The sequence below is a fragment of the Arachis ipaensis genome, chromosome B07 (genome assembly GCF_000816755.2).
Source record: "Arachis ipaensis cultivar K30076 chromosome B07, Araip1.1, whole genome shotgun sequence".
Taxonomy (NCBI): Eukaryota; Viridiplantae; Streptophyta; class Magnoliopsida; order Fabales; family Fabaceae; genus Arachis; species Arachis ipaensis.
This window is the reverse complement of record NC_029791.2, coordinates 48,395,502-48,407,547: the sequence shown is the minus strand read 5'-3', so window position 1 is coordinate 48,407,547 and position 12,046 is coordinate 48,395,502. Positions and strand designations below refer to the sequence as shown.

General features: G+C 39.2%; 1 long non-coding RNA gene across 1 annotated transcript; it reads right to left on the bottom strand.

Moving 5' to 3' along the window:
- On the bottom strand, positions 10,054 to 10,904 carry LOC110264605. Its single transcript, XR_002350781.1, has 3 exons — positions 10,766 to 10,904; positions 10,388 to 10,651; positions 10,054 to 10,290 (listed from the first exon to the last, which is right to left on the bottom strand). It is a non-coding gene; the product is annotated as an uncharacterized LOC110264605 (long non-coding RNA).

Here is a 12,046-nt window from a genome sequence, read left to right as displayed (position 1 = left end):
TCCCTTCTGACATGCTTTCAGAATGGAGCATCATAGGTATCTTCTATGATAGTCTGTCTGAATTGTCTAAGATGTCATTGGACAGCTCTGCTGGAGGATCTCTTCATCTGAAGAAGACGCCTGCAGAAGCTCAGGAACTCATTGAGATGGTTGCAAATAACCAATTCATTTACACTTCTGAAATGAACCCTGTGAATAATGGGACAAATCAGAAGAAAGGAGTTCTTGAGATTGATACTCTGAATGCGATACTGGCTCAGAATAAAGTATTGACTCAATAAGTCAATATGATTTCTCAAAGTCTATCTGGAATGCAAGATGCACCAGGCAGTACTAAGGAAGCTTCATCTGAAAAAGAAGCTTATGATCCTGAGAACCCAGCAATGGAAGAGGTGAATTACATGGGAGAACCCTATGGAAACACCTATAATCCTTCATGGAGAAATCATCCAAATCTCTCATGGAAGGACCAACAGAGGCCTCAACAAGGCTTCAATAATAATAATGGTGGAAGAAATAGGTTTAGCAATAGCAAACCTTTTCCATCATCTTCTCAGCAACAGACAGAGAATTCTAAGCAGAGCCACTCTGAATTAGCAACTGTAGTCTCTGATCTAATTAAAACCACTCAAAGTTTCATGACTGAAACAAGGTCCTCCATTAGAAATTTGGAGACACAAGTGGGTCAGCTGAGTAAGAAAGTTACTGAACTCCTTCCTAGTACTCTTCCAAGCAATACAGAAGAGAATCCAAAAGGAGAGTGCAAGGCCATGACCCACACAGCCGAATCTGGAGAGGAGGAAGAGGCAGTGATCTCCACTAAGGAAGATCTCACTGGACGTCCACTGGCCTCCAAGGAGTTCCCTCATGAGGAACCATGGGAATCTGAGGCTCACACTGAGACAATAGAGATTCCATTGAATTTACTTCTGCCATTCATGAGCTCTAATGAGTATTCTTCCTCTGAAGAGGATGAAGATGTTACTGAAGAGCAAGTTGCTAAGTACCTTGGAGCAATCATGAAACTAAATGCCAAGTTATTTGGTAATGAGACTTGGAAGGATGAACCCCCCCTTGCTTACCAAAGAACTGGGTGACTTGACTAGGCAGAGATTACCCCAAAAGAGACAAGATCCTGGAAAGTTCTCAATACCTTACACCATAGGCACCATGACCTTTGAAAAGGCTCTGTGTGACCTAGGGTCAAGCATAAACCTCATGCCTCACTCTGTAATGGAAAAACTAGGAATTTTTGAGGTGCAAGCTGCAATAATCTCATTAGAGATGGCAGACAATTCAAGGAAACAAGCTTATGGACTTGTAGAGGATGTCTTGGTAAAGGTTGAAGACCATTACATCCCTGCTGATTTCATAATCTTAGAGACTGGGAAGTGTATGGATGAATCCATCATCCTTGGCAGACCTTTCCTAGCCACAGCAAAAGCTGTGATTGATGTTGACAGAGGAGAATTGGTCCTTCAAGTGAATGAGGACTCCCTTGTGTTTAAGGCTCAAGGATCTCTCTCTGTAACCATGGAGAGGAAGCATGAAAAGCTTCTCTCAATACAAAGTCAAACAAAGCCCCCACATTCAAACTCTAAGTTTGGTGTTGGGAGGCCACAACTAAACTCTAAGTTTGGTGTTGAGAGGCCACAACCAAACTCTAAGTTTGGTGTTGAGAGGCCATCATTATGCTCTGAGTATCTATGAGGCTCCATGAGAGCCCACTGTCAAGCTACTAACATTAAAGAAGTGCTTGTTGGGAGGCAACCCAATTTTACTTATCTATGTTAAATTTCTATTGTTATTTTATGTTTTCTGTAGGTTTATGATCATGTGAAGTCACAAAAACAATTGAAAAAGCAAAAACAAACTGAAAAATAGAATGAAAAATAGCACACCCTGGAGGAGAAAGCTACTGGCGTTTAAACGCCAGTAAGGGCAGCAGAATGGGCGTTAAACGCATAGTCTGGCACCATTCTGGGCGTTTAACGCCAGAAAGGGGCACAGAGCTGGCGTTTAACACCAGAAAAGGGCAAGAAGCTGGCGTTAAATGCCAGAAATGGGCAGCAACCTGACGTTTAACACCAGGATTGGCAGAAAAGGGCGTTTTGCACGCCACTTGGTGCAGGGATGAAAAATCCTTGACACCTTAGGATCTGTGGACCCACAAGATCCCCACTTACCCCACCTCTCTCTCTCTTCTTCACCCATTCACCAATCACCTCAATACCTCTTCCCCAAAAACCCCTCACCCATCAAATCCTACCCTCTTCTCCATAATCCCTTCACCAATCCACATCCATCCATCATAAACCCCACCTACCTCACCATTTAAATTCCAATTACTTTCCCTCCCAAACCCACCCATACATGGCCGAACCATACCCCCCTCCACTCCTATATAAACCCATCTTCACTCCCTCATTTTCACACATCTTCAATACTACTTCTCCCCCCTTGGCCGAATTACTCCCACTTCTCCATCTCCTCCATTTACTTCTTCTTCTACTCCTTTCTTTCTTCTTTTGCTCGAGGATGAGCAAACCTTCTAAGTTTGGTGTGGTAAAAGCATTGCTTTTTGTTTTTCCATAACCAATTATGGCACCAAAGGCCGGAGAAACCTCTAGAAAGAGGAAAGGGAAGGCAAAAGCTTCTACCTCCGAGTCATGGGAGATGGAGAGATTCATCTCAAGGGTGCATCAAGACCACTTCTATGAAGTCGTGGCCAAGAAGAAGGTGATCTCCGAGGTCCCTTTCAAACTCAAAAAGGGTGAATATCTGGAGATCTGACATGAGATTCAAAGAAGAGGTTGGGAAGTTCTCACCAACCCCATTCAACAAGTCGGAATCTTAATGGTTCAAGAGTTCTATGCCAATGCATGGATCACCAAGAACCATGATCAAAGTATGAACCTGGACCCAAAGAATTGGCTTACAATGGTTCGGGGGAAATGCTTAGATTTTAGTCCGAAGAATGTAAGGTTGGCATTCAACTTGCCCATGATGCAAAGAGATGCACACCCCTACACTAGAAGGGTCAACTTTGATCAAAGGTTGGACCAAATCCTCATAGACATTTGTGAAGAGGGTGCTCAATGGAAGAGAGATTCAAGAGGGAAGCCGGTTCAACTAAGAAGAAATGACCTCAAGCCCGTGGCTAGGGGATGGTTGGAGTTCATCCAACGCTCAATCATTCCACTAGCAACCAGTCTGAAGTTACTATAGACCGGGCTATCATGATCCATAGCATCATGATTAGAGAGGAAGTAGAAGTTCATGAGGTTATATCCTAAGAACTTTACAAGGTGGCAGACAAGTCCTCTATTTTGGTAAGGTTAGCCTTCCCTCATCTCATCTGTCACCTTTGCAATTCGGCTGGAATTGACATAGAGGAAGACATCCTCGTTGATGAGGACAAGCCCATCACTAAGAAAAGGATGGAGCAAACAAGAGATCCCACTCATGGACAAGAGCATGAGGAAATTCCTCATCATGAAATCCCTGAGATGCCTCAAGGGATGCATTTTCCTCCACAAAATTATTGGGAGCAAATCAACACCTCCCTAGGAGAATTAAGCTCCAATATGGGACAACTAAGGGTAGAGTACCAAGAGCATTCCATCCTCCTCCATGAAATTAGAGGAGACCAAAGAACCATGAGAGAGGAGCAACAAAGGCAAGGAAGAGACATTGAGGAGCTCAAGCACTCCATAAGATCTTCAAGAGGAAGAACAAGCCGCCATCACTAAGGTGGACCCGTTCTTTAATTTCCTTGTTCTTTATTTTCTGTGTTTTTCGAAAATTATGCCTTATGTCTATTTATGTTTGTGTCTTTATTACATGATCACTAGTGTCTAAGTGTCTATGCCTTAAAGCTATGAAAATGAATTCATCACCTTTCTTAAATGGAAAATGTTTTTAATTGAAAAAGAAAAAGAAATACATGAATTTCAAAATAGTTTAATTATTTTGATGTGTTGGCAATACTTTTGTTCTTCTGAATGAATGCTTGAACAGTGCATATTTTTGAATTTGATTGTTTATGAATGTTAAAACTGTTGGCTCTTGAAAGAATGATGGAAAAGGAGAAATGTTATTTGGTAATCTGAAAAATCATAAAATTGATTCTTGAAGCAAGAAAAAGCAGTGAAAAGCTTGCAAAAAAAAAAAGCAAGCAGAAAAAGCCAATAGCCTTTAAAACCAAAAGGCAAGGGTAAAATAAAAAGGATCCAAGGCTTTGAGCATCAGTGGATAGGAGGGCCCACAGGAATAAAATCCTGGCCTAAGCGGCTAAATCAAGCTGTCCCTAACCATGTGCTTGTGGCGTGAAGGTGTCAAGTGAAAACATGAGACTGAGCGGTTAAAGTCGTAGTCCAAAAGCAAAAAGAGTGTGCTTAAGAGCTCTGGATGCCTCTAATTAGGGACTCTAGCAAAGCTGAGTCACAATCTGAAAAGGTTCACCCGGTTATGTGTCTGTGGCATTTATATATCCGGTGGTAATACTGGAAAACAAAATGCTTTGGGTCACGGCCAAGACTCATAAAGTAGCTGTGTTCAAGAATCAACATACTTAACTAGGAGAATTAATAATACTATCTGAATTCTGAGTTCCTATAGATGCCAATCATTCTGAACTTCAAAGGATAAAGTGAGATGCCAAAACTGTTCAGAAGCAAAAAGCTAAAATCCCCGCTCATCTAATTAAGACTGATCTTCATAGTTGTTTTTGGAATTCATTGTATATTCTCTTCTTTTTATCCTATTTGACTTTTAGTTGCTTGGGGACAAGCAACAATTTAAGTTTGGTATTGTGATGAGTGGATAATTTATACGCTTTTGGCATTGTTTTTAGTATATTTTTAGTATATTTTAAATAAAAATCACATTTCTGGACTTTACTATGAGTTTGTGTATTTTTCTGTGATTTCAGGTATTTTCTGGCCGAAATTGAAGGACCTGAGCAAAAATCGGATTCAGAGGCTGAAAAAGGACTGCAGATGCTGTTGGATTCTGACCTCCCTGCACTCGAAGTAGATTTTCTGGAGCTACAGAAGCCCAATTGGCGCGCTCTTAATTGTGTTGGAAATTAGACATCCTGGGCTTTTCAGCAATATATAATAGTTTATACTTTGCCTAAGATTTGATGGCCCAAACCGGCGTTCCAAGTTAGCATAAAAATTCTGGCGTCAAAACGCCAGAACTAGCATAAAAGCTGGAGTTAAACGCCCAAACTGGCACAAAAGTTGGCGTTTAACTCCAAGAAAAGTCTCTACATGTGAAAGCTTCAATGCTCAGCCCAAGCACACACCAAGTGGGCCCGGAAGAAGATTTTTGCATTAATTACTTATTTCTGTAACCCTAGGCTACCAGTTCTCTATAAATAGGACCTTTTGCTATTGTATTTTAAGGAGATCTTTTAGCTCATACTTTCATAGACCTTTTCACATTTGGGGGCTGGCCTCACGGCCATGCCTAGATCTTTTGTTCTTATGTATTCTCAACGGTGGAGTTTTTACACACCATAGATTAAGGTGTGGAGCTCTGCTGTTCTTCATGAATTAATACAATTACTATTGTTCTTCTATTCAATTCACGCCTGCTTCTTCTCTAAGATATTCATTCATTCTTCAACTTGATGAATGTGATGATCCGTGACACTCATCATCATTCTCACCTATGAACATGTGCCTGACAACCACCTCTGTTCTACTAGCAATGGCTTGAATGCGTATCTCTTGGGTTTCTAATCTAAGATTGGAACCTTCGTGGTATAGGCTAGAATTATTGGCAATCATTCTTGAGATCCGGAAAGTCTAAACCTTGTCTGTGGTATTCTGAGTAGGATCTGGGAAGGGATGACTGTGACGAGCTTCAAACTCGCGATTGTTGGGCATGTGACAGACGCAAAAGGATCAATGGATCCTATTCCAACATGATCGAGAACCGACAGATGATTAGCCGTGGGGTGACAGCGCTTTTGGAACATTTTCACTGAGAGGACAGGAAGTAGCCATTGACAACGGTGATGCCCAACATAAAACTTGCCATGGAAGGGAGTATGAATGGTTGGAATAAGGCAATAGGAAAGCAGAGGTTCAAGAGGAACAAAGCATCTTCATACGCTTATCTGAAATTCCTACCAATGAATTACATAAGTATCTCTATCTTTATTCTATTTTATAATTATCAATTCTCCATAACCATTTGAATCTTCCTAACTGAGATTTACATGATGACCATAGCTTGCTTCAAGCCGATAGTCTCCGTAGGATCGACCCTTACTCACGTAAGGTATTACTTGGACGACCCAGTGCACTTGCTGGTTAGTTGTGCAGAATTGTGACAAAGTGTGATTCACGTTTGAGAGCTCCAAGTCTTTGGTGCCATTGTTGATGATCACAATTTCGTGCACCAGGTTGCCTCCCAACAAGCGTTTCTTTATTGTTATTAGCTTGACATCCTCCATTCTTTGATCATGGAAGTTGAAAATCATGTTGCCTTTGATTTTCTCTTCTTACTGTGGGCTTCCTTTCCTCTGTTTCTTCTTGTGGAACTTTTTTGTGGTGCTTTTCTTGGATGATTGTTTCTTTTTCCATAGCCCTTTCACTTTTCTCTATGATTGCTTTCCATTTCTCCCACCTAGCAGCTTGTTCGTTGTTTTTCGGGTTGTCTTGAGTGGCTCTGGGAGGAATATTTGTCCTTTTCTCACCCATTTCCGCAATGTGTTTAGCCATTTGTTCCATTTGTCTCTCAAGTTTTTTGATTGAGGCTTCTTGGTCTCTACTTGTTATGGCTTGATCTTTCTTTGCTGCTTCCTGATCTTGTCTTGCCATCTCTTGAATTTTCATGAATTTCTCCATCCTTATTTCTAGACTAGAGATTCTTTGGAAGTTTGTATTTGGTTGTAGTTGCGTCAAATGGGATGGTTGATGAAAGTTGTTTTGGGAGAATTGTGAGGTGTGATGGGGTTGGAAGTATGTGTGTTGTGGTGGTGCGTAGTGGTTTGTGAAGCTGGGGTTGTTGTCATTGAGGTCCCTTGGTCTTTGATTTTGGTGCTTACTTCTCCTCCAATTGGAATGAGTCTTCAAAGGTGGGTTGTACACATCACCCTGACACTTGTGTTGGAACAGGCTTGAGGTACTGTTTGGAGAGTATAATCGCTCAGGACTTTGTTGCTCATAGTTAATTGCTCCAAAAAAATTTTCAGATTGATTCCAACCATGTGAGTGTTGTGGTAGGTTGTGTGCATTTACTACAGCAGTTCGCAGCTCATTAATTTTTCTGACCATAAGCTTCATTTGTTGCTAAAGTTGTTGGTGTATCTGCTTGTTTTGGGCCATGATTGCACTTACACCTTTAATTTCCATCACTCCCTTCTCTTGTGTGGATGGTTGCACTTCTGCCTCTAGCTAACCAATTTCCTGGGGTGGTTTCAACTTGGCCAGGAATTCACTCACTAGATCCTCCCATCTGGTGATGCTTCCTTGTGGGAAGGCTTCAAGCCATTGAGCAACTTCGTTCATGGTGATGAGCGGATGCTTCAATTCATGGGTTGCATTGTCATCTGGGGTGAGGACACTACTCCCACAATGACTGGGATTCGTTGGGTTCTCCTCCATGATCTGCACAATCACAAATAGTCCAAATGAAGATTGAATATACTCATGCCAAAATGTGGTTAGAGGGTTAGTTGACAAAATGTATCAAACAGTTGATAGGCTTGAAAGATCAATAGAAGAAAATTGCTTCTGTCGTTTACTCAGCAAGCAAAAAAACACAAGAAACGCATAGAACCAGAAAAGTCAGGAAAACTTCACTCTATTGCTAAAATGAGGTTTTGGTTAGCTTAAGCAAAAATTCAAACAGTTAGTGGGTTAGTCAAAAATCAAAGAAACAAAAAAAAGTGCTTTATCTAGACCTCCACCTTACTTAATCAATGTCAACCTAATCAATCCCCGGCAACGGCGTCAAAAACTTGATGTGTGGAAAACGATCCAACACTAAACTCACCGGCAAGTGTACTGGGTCGCATCAAGTAATAATAACTCACATGAGTGAGGTCGATCCCACAGGGATTGAAGGATTGAGCAATTTTAGTTGGGTGGTTAATTTAGTCAAGCGAACAAGAGTTTATTTGAGTGATTTGTATCCAACAGAAGCTAAATTGTATGAAATATAAAGGGAAAGGGATAATTGTCAAGAATTTAAAGTGCAGAAGACTTAAAAGAGCTTAATCTTAAAGTTCAAGTAATATAAATTGCAAAAACTTAGATTACAAGAAATGTAAATAACTGAAACTTAAAGTGCAAGAAATATAAATGGCTTGAATCATAAAAGGAATTGGGAGCTGGGAGTGCAGAAATTAAACAAGCAGAAGTAAATGACAATTTACAGAGAAGTAGAAATTGAATTGAGATTGCAACAGATCTAAACAAGAAAAGGAGAATTACTTGAGAAACTAAATAGAAAGCAAAATGTATCTTAATTGCAATAGTTAAAGGAAAGTTGAAGATATCAGGGTTGGAGGAGACTAGAAAACAAGTCTAGATCTCAAGTCCTTCCTTGATCCAACAAGAGAGTAATTGCAAAAGAAACAGAAGATAATTGCAGAAAAAGTAGAAGATGAAAGCAGTAAAAGAAAGCTCAGATTTAATTCTCAATTCCTTAGAATTATGCAGAAAAGTAACCAAGAGAGATCTTAGATTAAGATTGAAACAGAATTCCTTCAATTCACAATCCAAGATCCAAAACTAGAATAGAAAGTGCAGAAGCAAGAACAAAGAAGAAGAGAGATCAATTCTCCTTTCCAATTCCCAAAACTCCCAAAGCTAGAAATAAAATTGAAAAATTCCAAAGTAAGAAAAAAAAGTAAAAGTTAAAAAGGTCCCCAAAAGCTCCTCTTCTAACTCAAACTAACTTCTATTTATACACTTCCTATTTTTGTATTTTAGAATTTGGGTGGACTTTTTAATTTGGTGAAGGATTTAATTTAAATTGAATTTTGGTTCAATTTGGCTCATAGGTGCTTGCTCCCAGTGGTGTGCTAAGTTGGTGGGGAGAGCGTAGCATTGCCTTGTGTCTTTGGCCTTTTGTAGCGTGCCAAGCTCCCTAGACAGCATACGGGGTGATGCTCAGCTCTCAAGGAGAGCGCAGCATCATGCTGCTTGTGGTGTGTCTTGTGCGCGCCAATGCTACCTTGGTCCGTGTCAAATTGCTAGCGTGACAAGCCTTGGTGCTCCCTCACAATGCTCATGGGGAGAGCGCAGCATTAGTGCTTCAATAGAGAAGCTCCAAGTTCGAATCCCATTTCAACCAATTTCTTGTGAAATAAATAAAAGCAGCGCCTCCCCCTTTGGTGCAAGTCCTTGGTTCGAATCTTGGGGGATGCATTTTGGCCAATTTTGGCTTATTTTTCTTTGTGAGTAGCGCCTCCTCCTCCCCCTTGGTTATGGGTTTGAACCTTGCAGCCTTCATTATCAAGCATTGCTTCTTTGATTTATTTATCATGAAGCACGATAATGCTCTTGGCAAGAGCTGAGCATTGTGCTTATTCCCTTTCTTCCTTGGTTCATCATAATGCTCAGCTCTCAAGGAGAGCGTAGCATTCAAGCCTTGGTTCCTTGGTTCATTTCAATGCTCCTTTGGAGAGCATTGTGCTCTTGGAGAGAGCGCTGTGCTTTTCTCCTTCAATGTGCCACGCTTCCTTATTTCTTTTGCCACATTTTTCTCTTCCTTGGGCCATGCTTCTTAGGCTACGGTTTCTTGTTTTCTTCTTTTCTTCACCTACAAATAATCAAAACAATCAATCAAAGTATCACCAAATTCATAAGGTTTAAAATTCATTTAAAAACCAATTAAATTTAGCTTAAACCTCATGATTTAGTATCAATTAAAGGGCGATTGATTGATTCAACAGAACCATGTAATTTCACTCCAAATTACTTACTTACAATGCAAGAAAGTGTATAAAACTTAATGAAACAAGTGAAAATTGCTTGAAAAACTAGCATAAGATGACTTGTCATCACTTACCAACTTGACTCATAGTGATATCTTTCAAGAACTAAATTGAAAGTATTGAATCTTTAATCAGTTTAATGAACCATATCGACTTATGTGTGATTTTTGATAATCCAATTTAAATATTATCTCGTGAATCAAGTCACGTGAGACCAAATAGGTTAATTGACACTACTTACCAATACCTTCAATGATAGTTTTTCATCACTTAGAACAGGCAATTTGCTTCCGAAAACTAGCTTTGATACATCAGGTGCCTTTGATGACCTGCATTATTATCCAACAACTCATATATATTTTGTCACTTTCTCCTAATAAAGGAAGAAACAAATATGAATGATGATGATTCATTAGTTAATAGTACCTAGTTTCATCAACACAGAAGGAAGTAGAAGTAGAAGTAGTAATAGTTGTAGTAGTTGAGGTTCCATTTCCATAATTTGAAAGACGAAAATAAATTGGTGTTAGTTCAGAAAGTTGGTTATTTGCAATAGCCAAAATGCCAAATGGTCCAAAAGCCCTTCTCTCAACCGTACCAACTCTACACCCTTCAAAATTTAGAGTCCTCCTTATTCACAATCCCTTCTGATCCCAACAATTCTATTTCAAATTCAGCAAATATGTCCAACTGAACAACAAAAAATAAATAAATAAATAAATAAAAATCAGGAAAATGTAAAGTAAAGCCGTGATTACTGTGAGATACAAGTTGTAACAATGCAACCAAGAACTATGGACAAACCTGTGTTGCAAGGCCAATGTGTAATGGTACTACTCTACCAGGTTTAACCAATAATTCCTTAAATTCATCACTGCTAAGTCTCAAGCTCTCTATTTCTTCCACTGGCCATTGAAGCAAATTAGTTCCAGTCTTCTTGTCATATAACACTGTTCACGAAATAGTCTGATTCCAGCACCCAAAATACAGACATTTGTGGATCAGAGATTCTTACTAATTAAAGTAATTTACCCATCAATATATAAGACTAAATTACAATGTGTCAAACTTTCAAAGTTGACTCTTTGTGCTACTAAAGTACTTATTTTCTATTTACTTTCTTTTCCTTTTGAATTCAGGCATTATCATATTGAAATTGGTACAGTAGGTCAGTAGCACATGTTTGAAAGTGCCATTTGAAACTTGGAGTAGATTCACAAAAACCAGGACTGAGAATTTAATGTTCACAAAAAATAAATAAGTGGGAGATATTGAGCAGAGGAAGAGATATTATTAGATCCATTAAGACTTAAAAGAGTAAACTATCTAAGGTGAAGAGTCAACCATAGTCTCTTGAAACTCAGCTCCAAGATAGCCACTAGAAACATGGAACCAGTTATCCAATAATAAGTAGTTTGCCACAGTACCCAGAAATATATAGATAGTAATAAGAGACAATCAATAAGGCACGAAAGGAGAGAATGAAGGGCACAGACCTCATTTTAGATCCTGTTGTATAAAGATTCAACCAATTGATTTCTGTCAAATCCCATATTAACCGCTTCCTGAAGAAGCTCTTTGTCAATCTGCAAAACCATGATATTGGTGGATTTTGTATATATGAACTGATTATAATATATCCAGAAATTCAAATGAAAATGCAACAACAAAAGCCAAAGTTTAGGTTCAAAATCAGCAACAATATCAACCCAACCAAAGCATTCCAAATTTCAAATATTCACAAACAAACCAACAAATCATGAAACAGAAACTATAGATATTCAATTGGAACACCTAAATCTGAGGGAAATAATCCTCAGCAATTTGTTCAAGACACATAGTCTAATCACAATTAAGACACAAAAGCACAAAGATAATCCTGTTTTCTTGTAGTGAATATGAAAAAATTAATTCATTGCACTTTTTGAACATCTTCATTTCACATGAACTTATTATAATTGAGCAGCCAAAAAAGATATAGTGCTAAGTACCTCAAGAACCAAGGCCTTCTTCGTATGAACCTTTTTCGAGGGAAGTAAGAGAGAACCTTCTTCGTATCCATATGACTTTTGTGTGGATTAATTT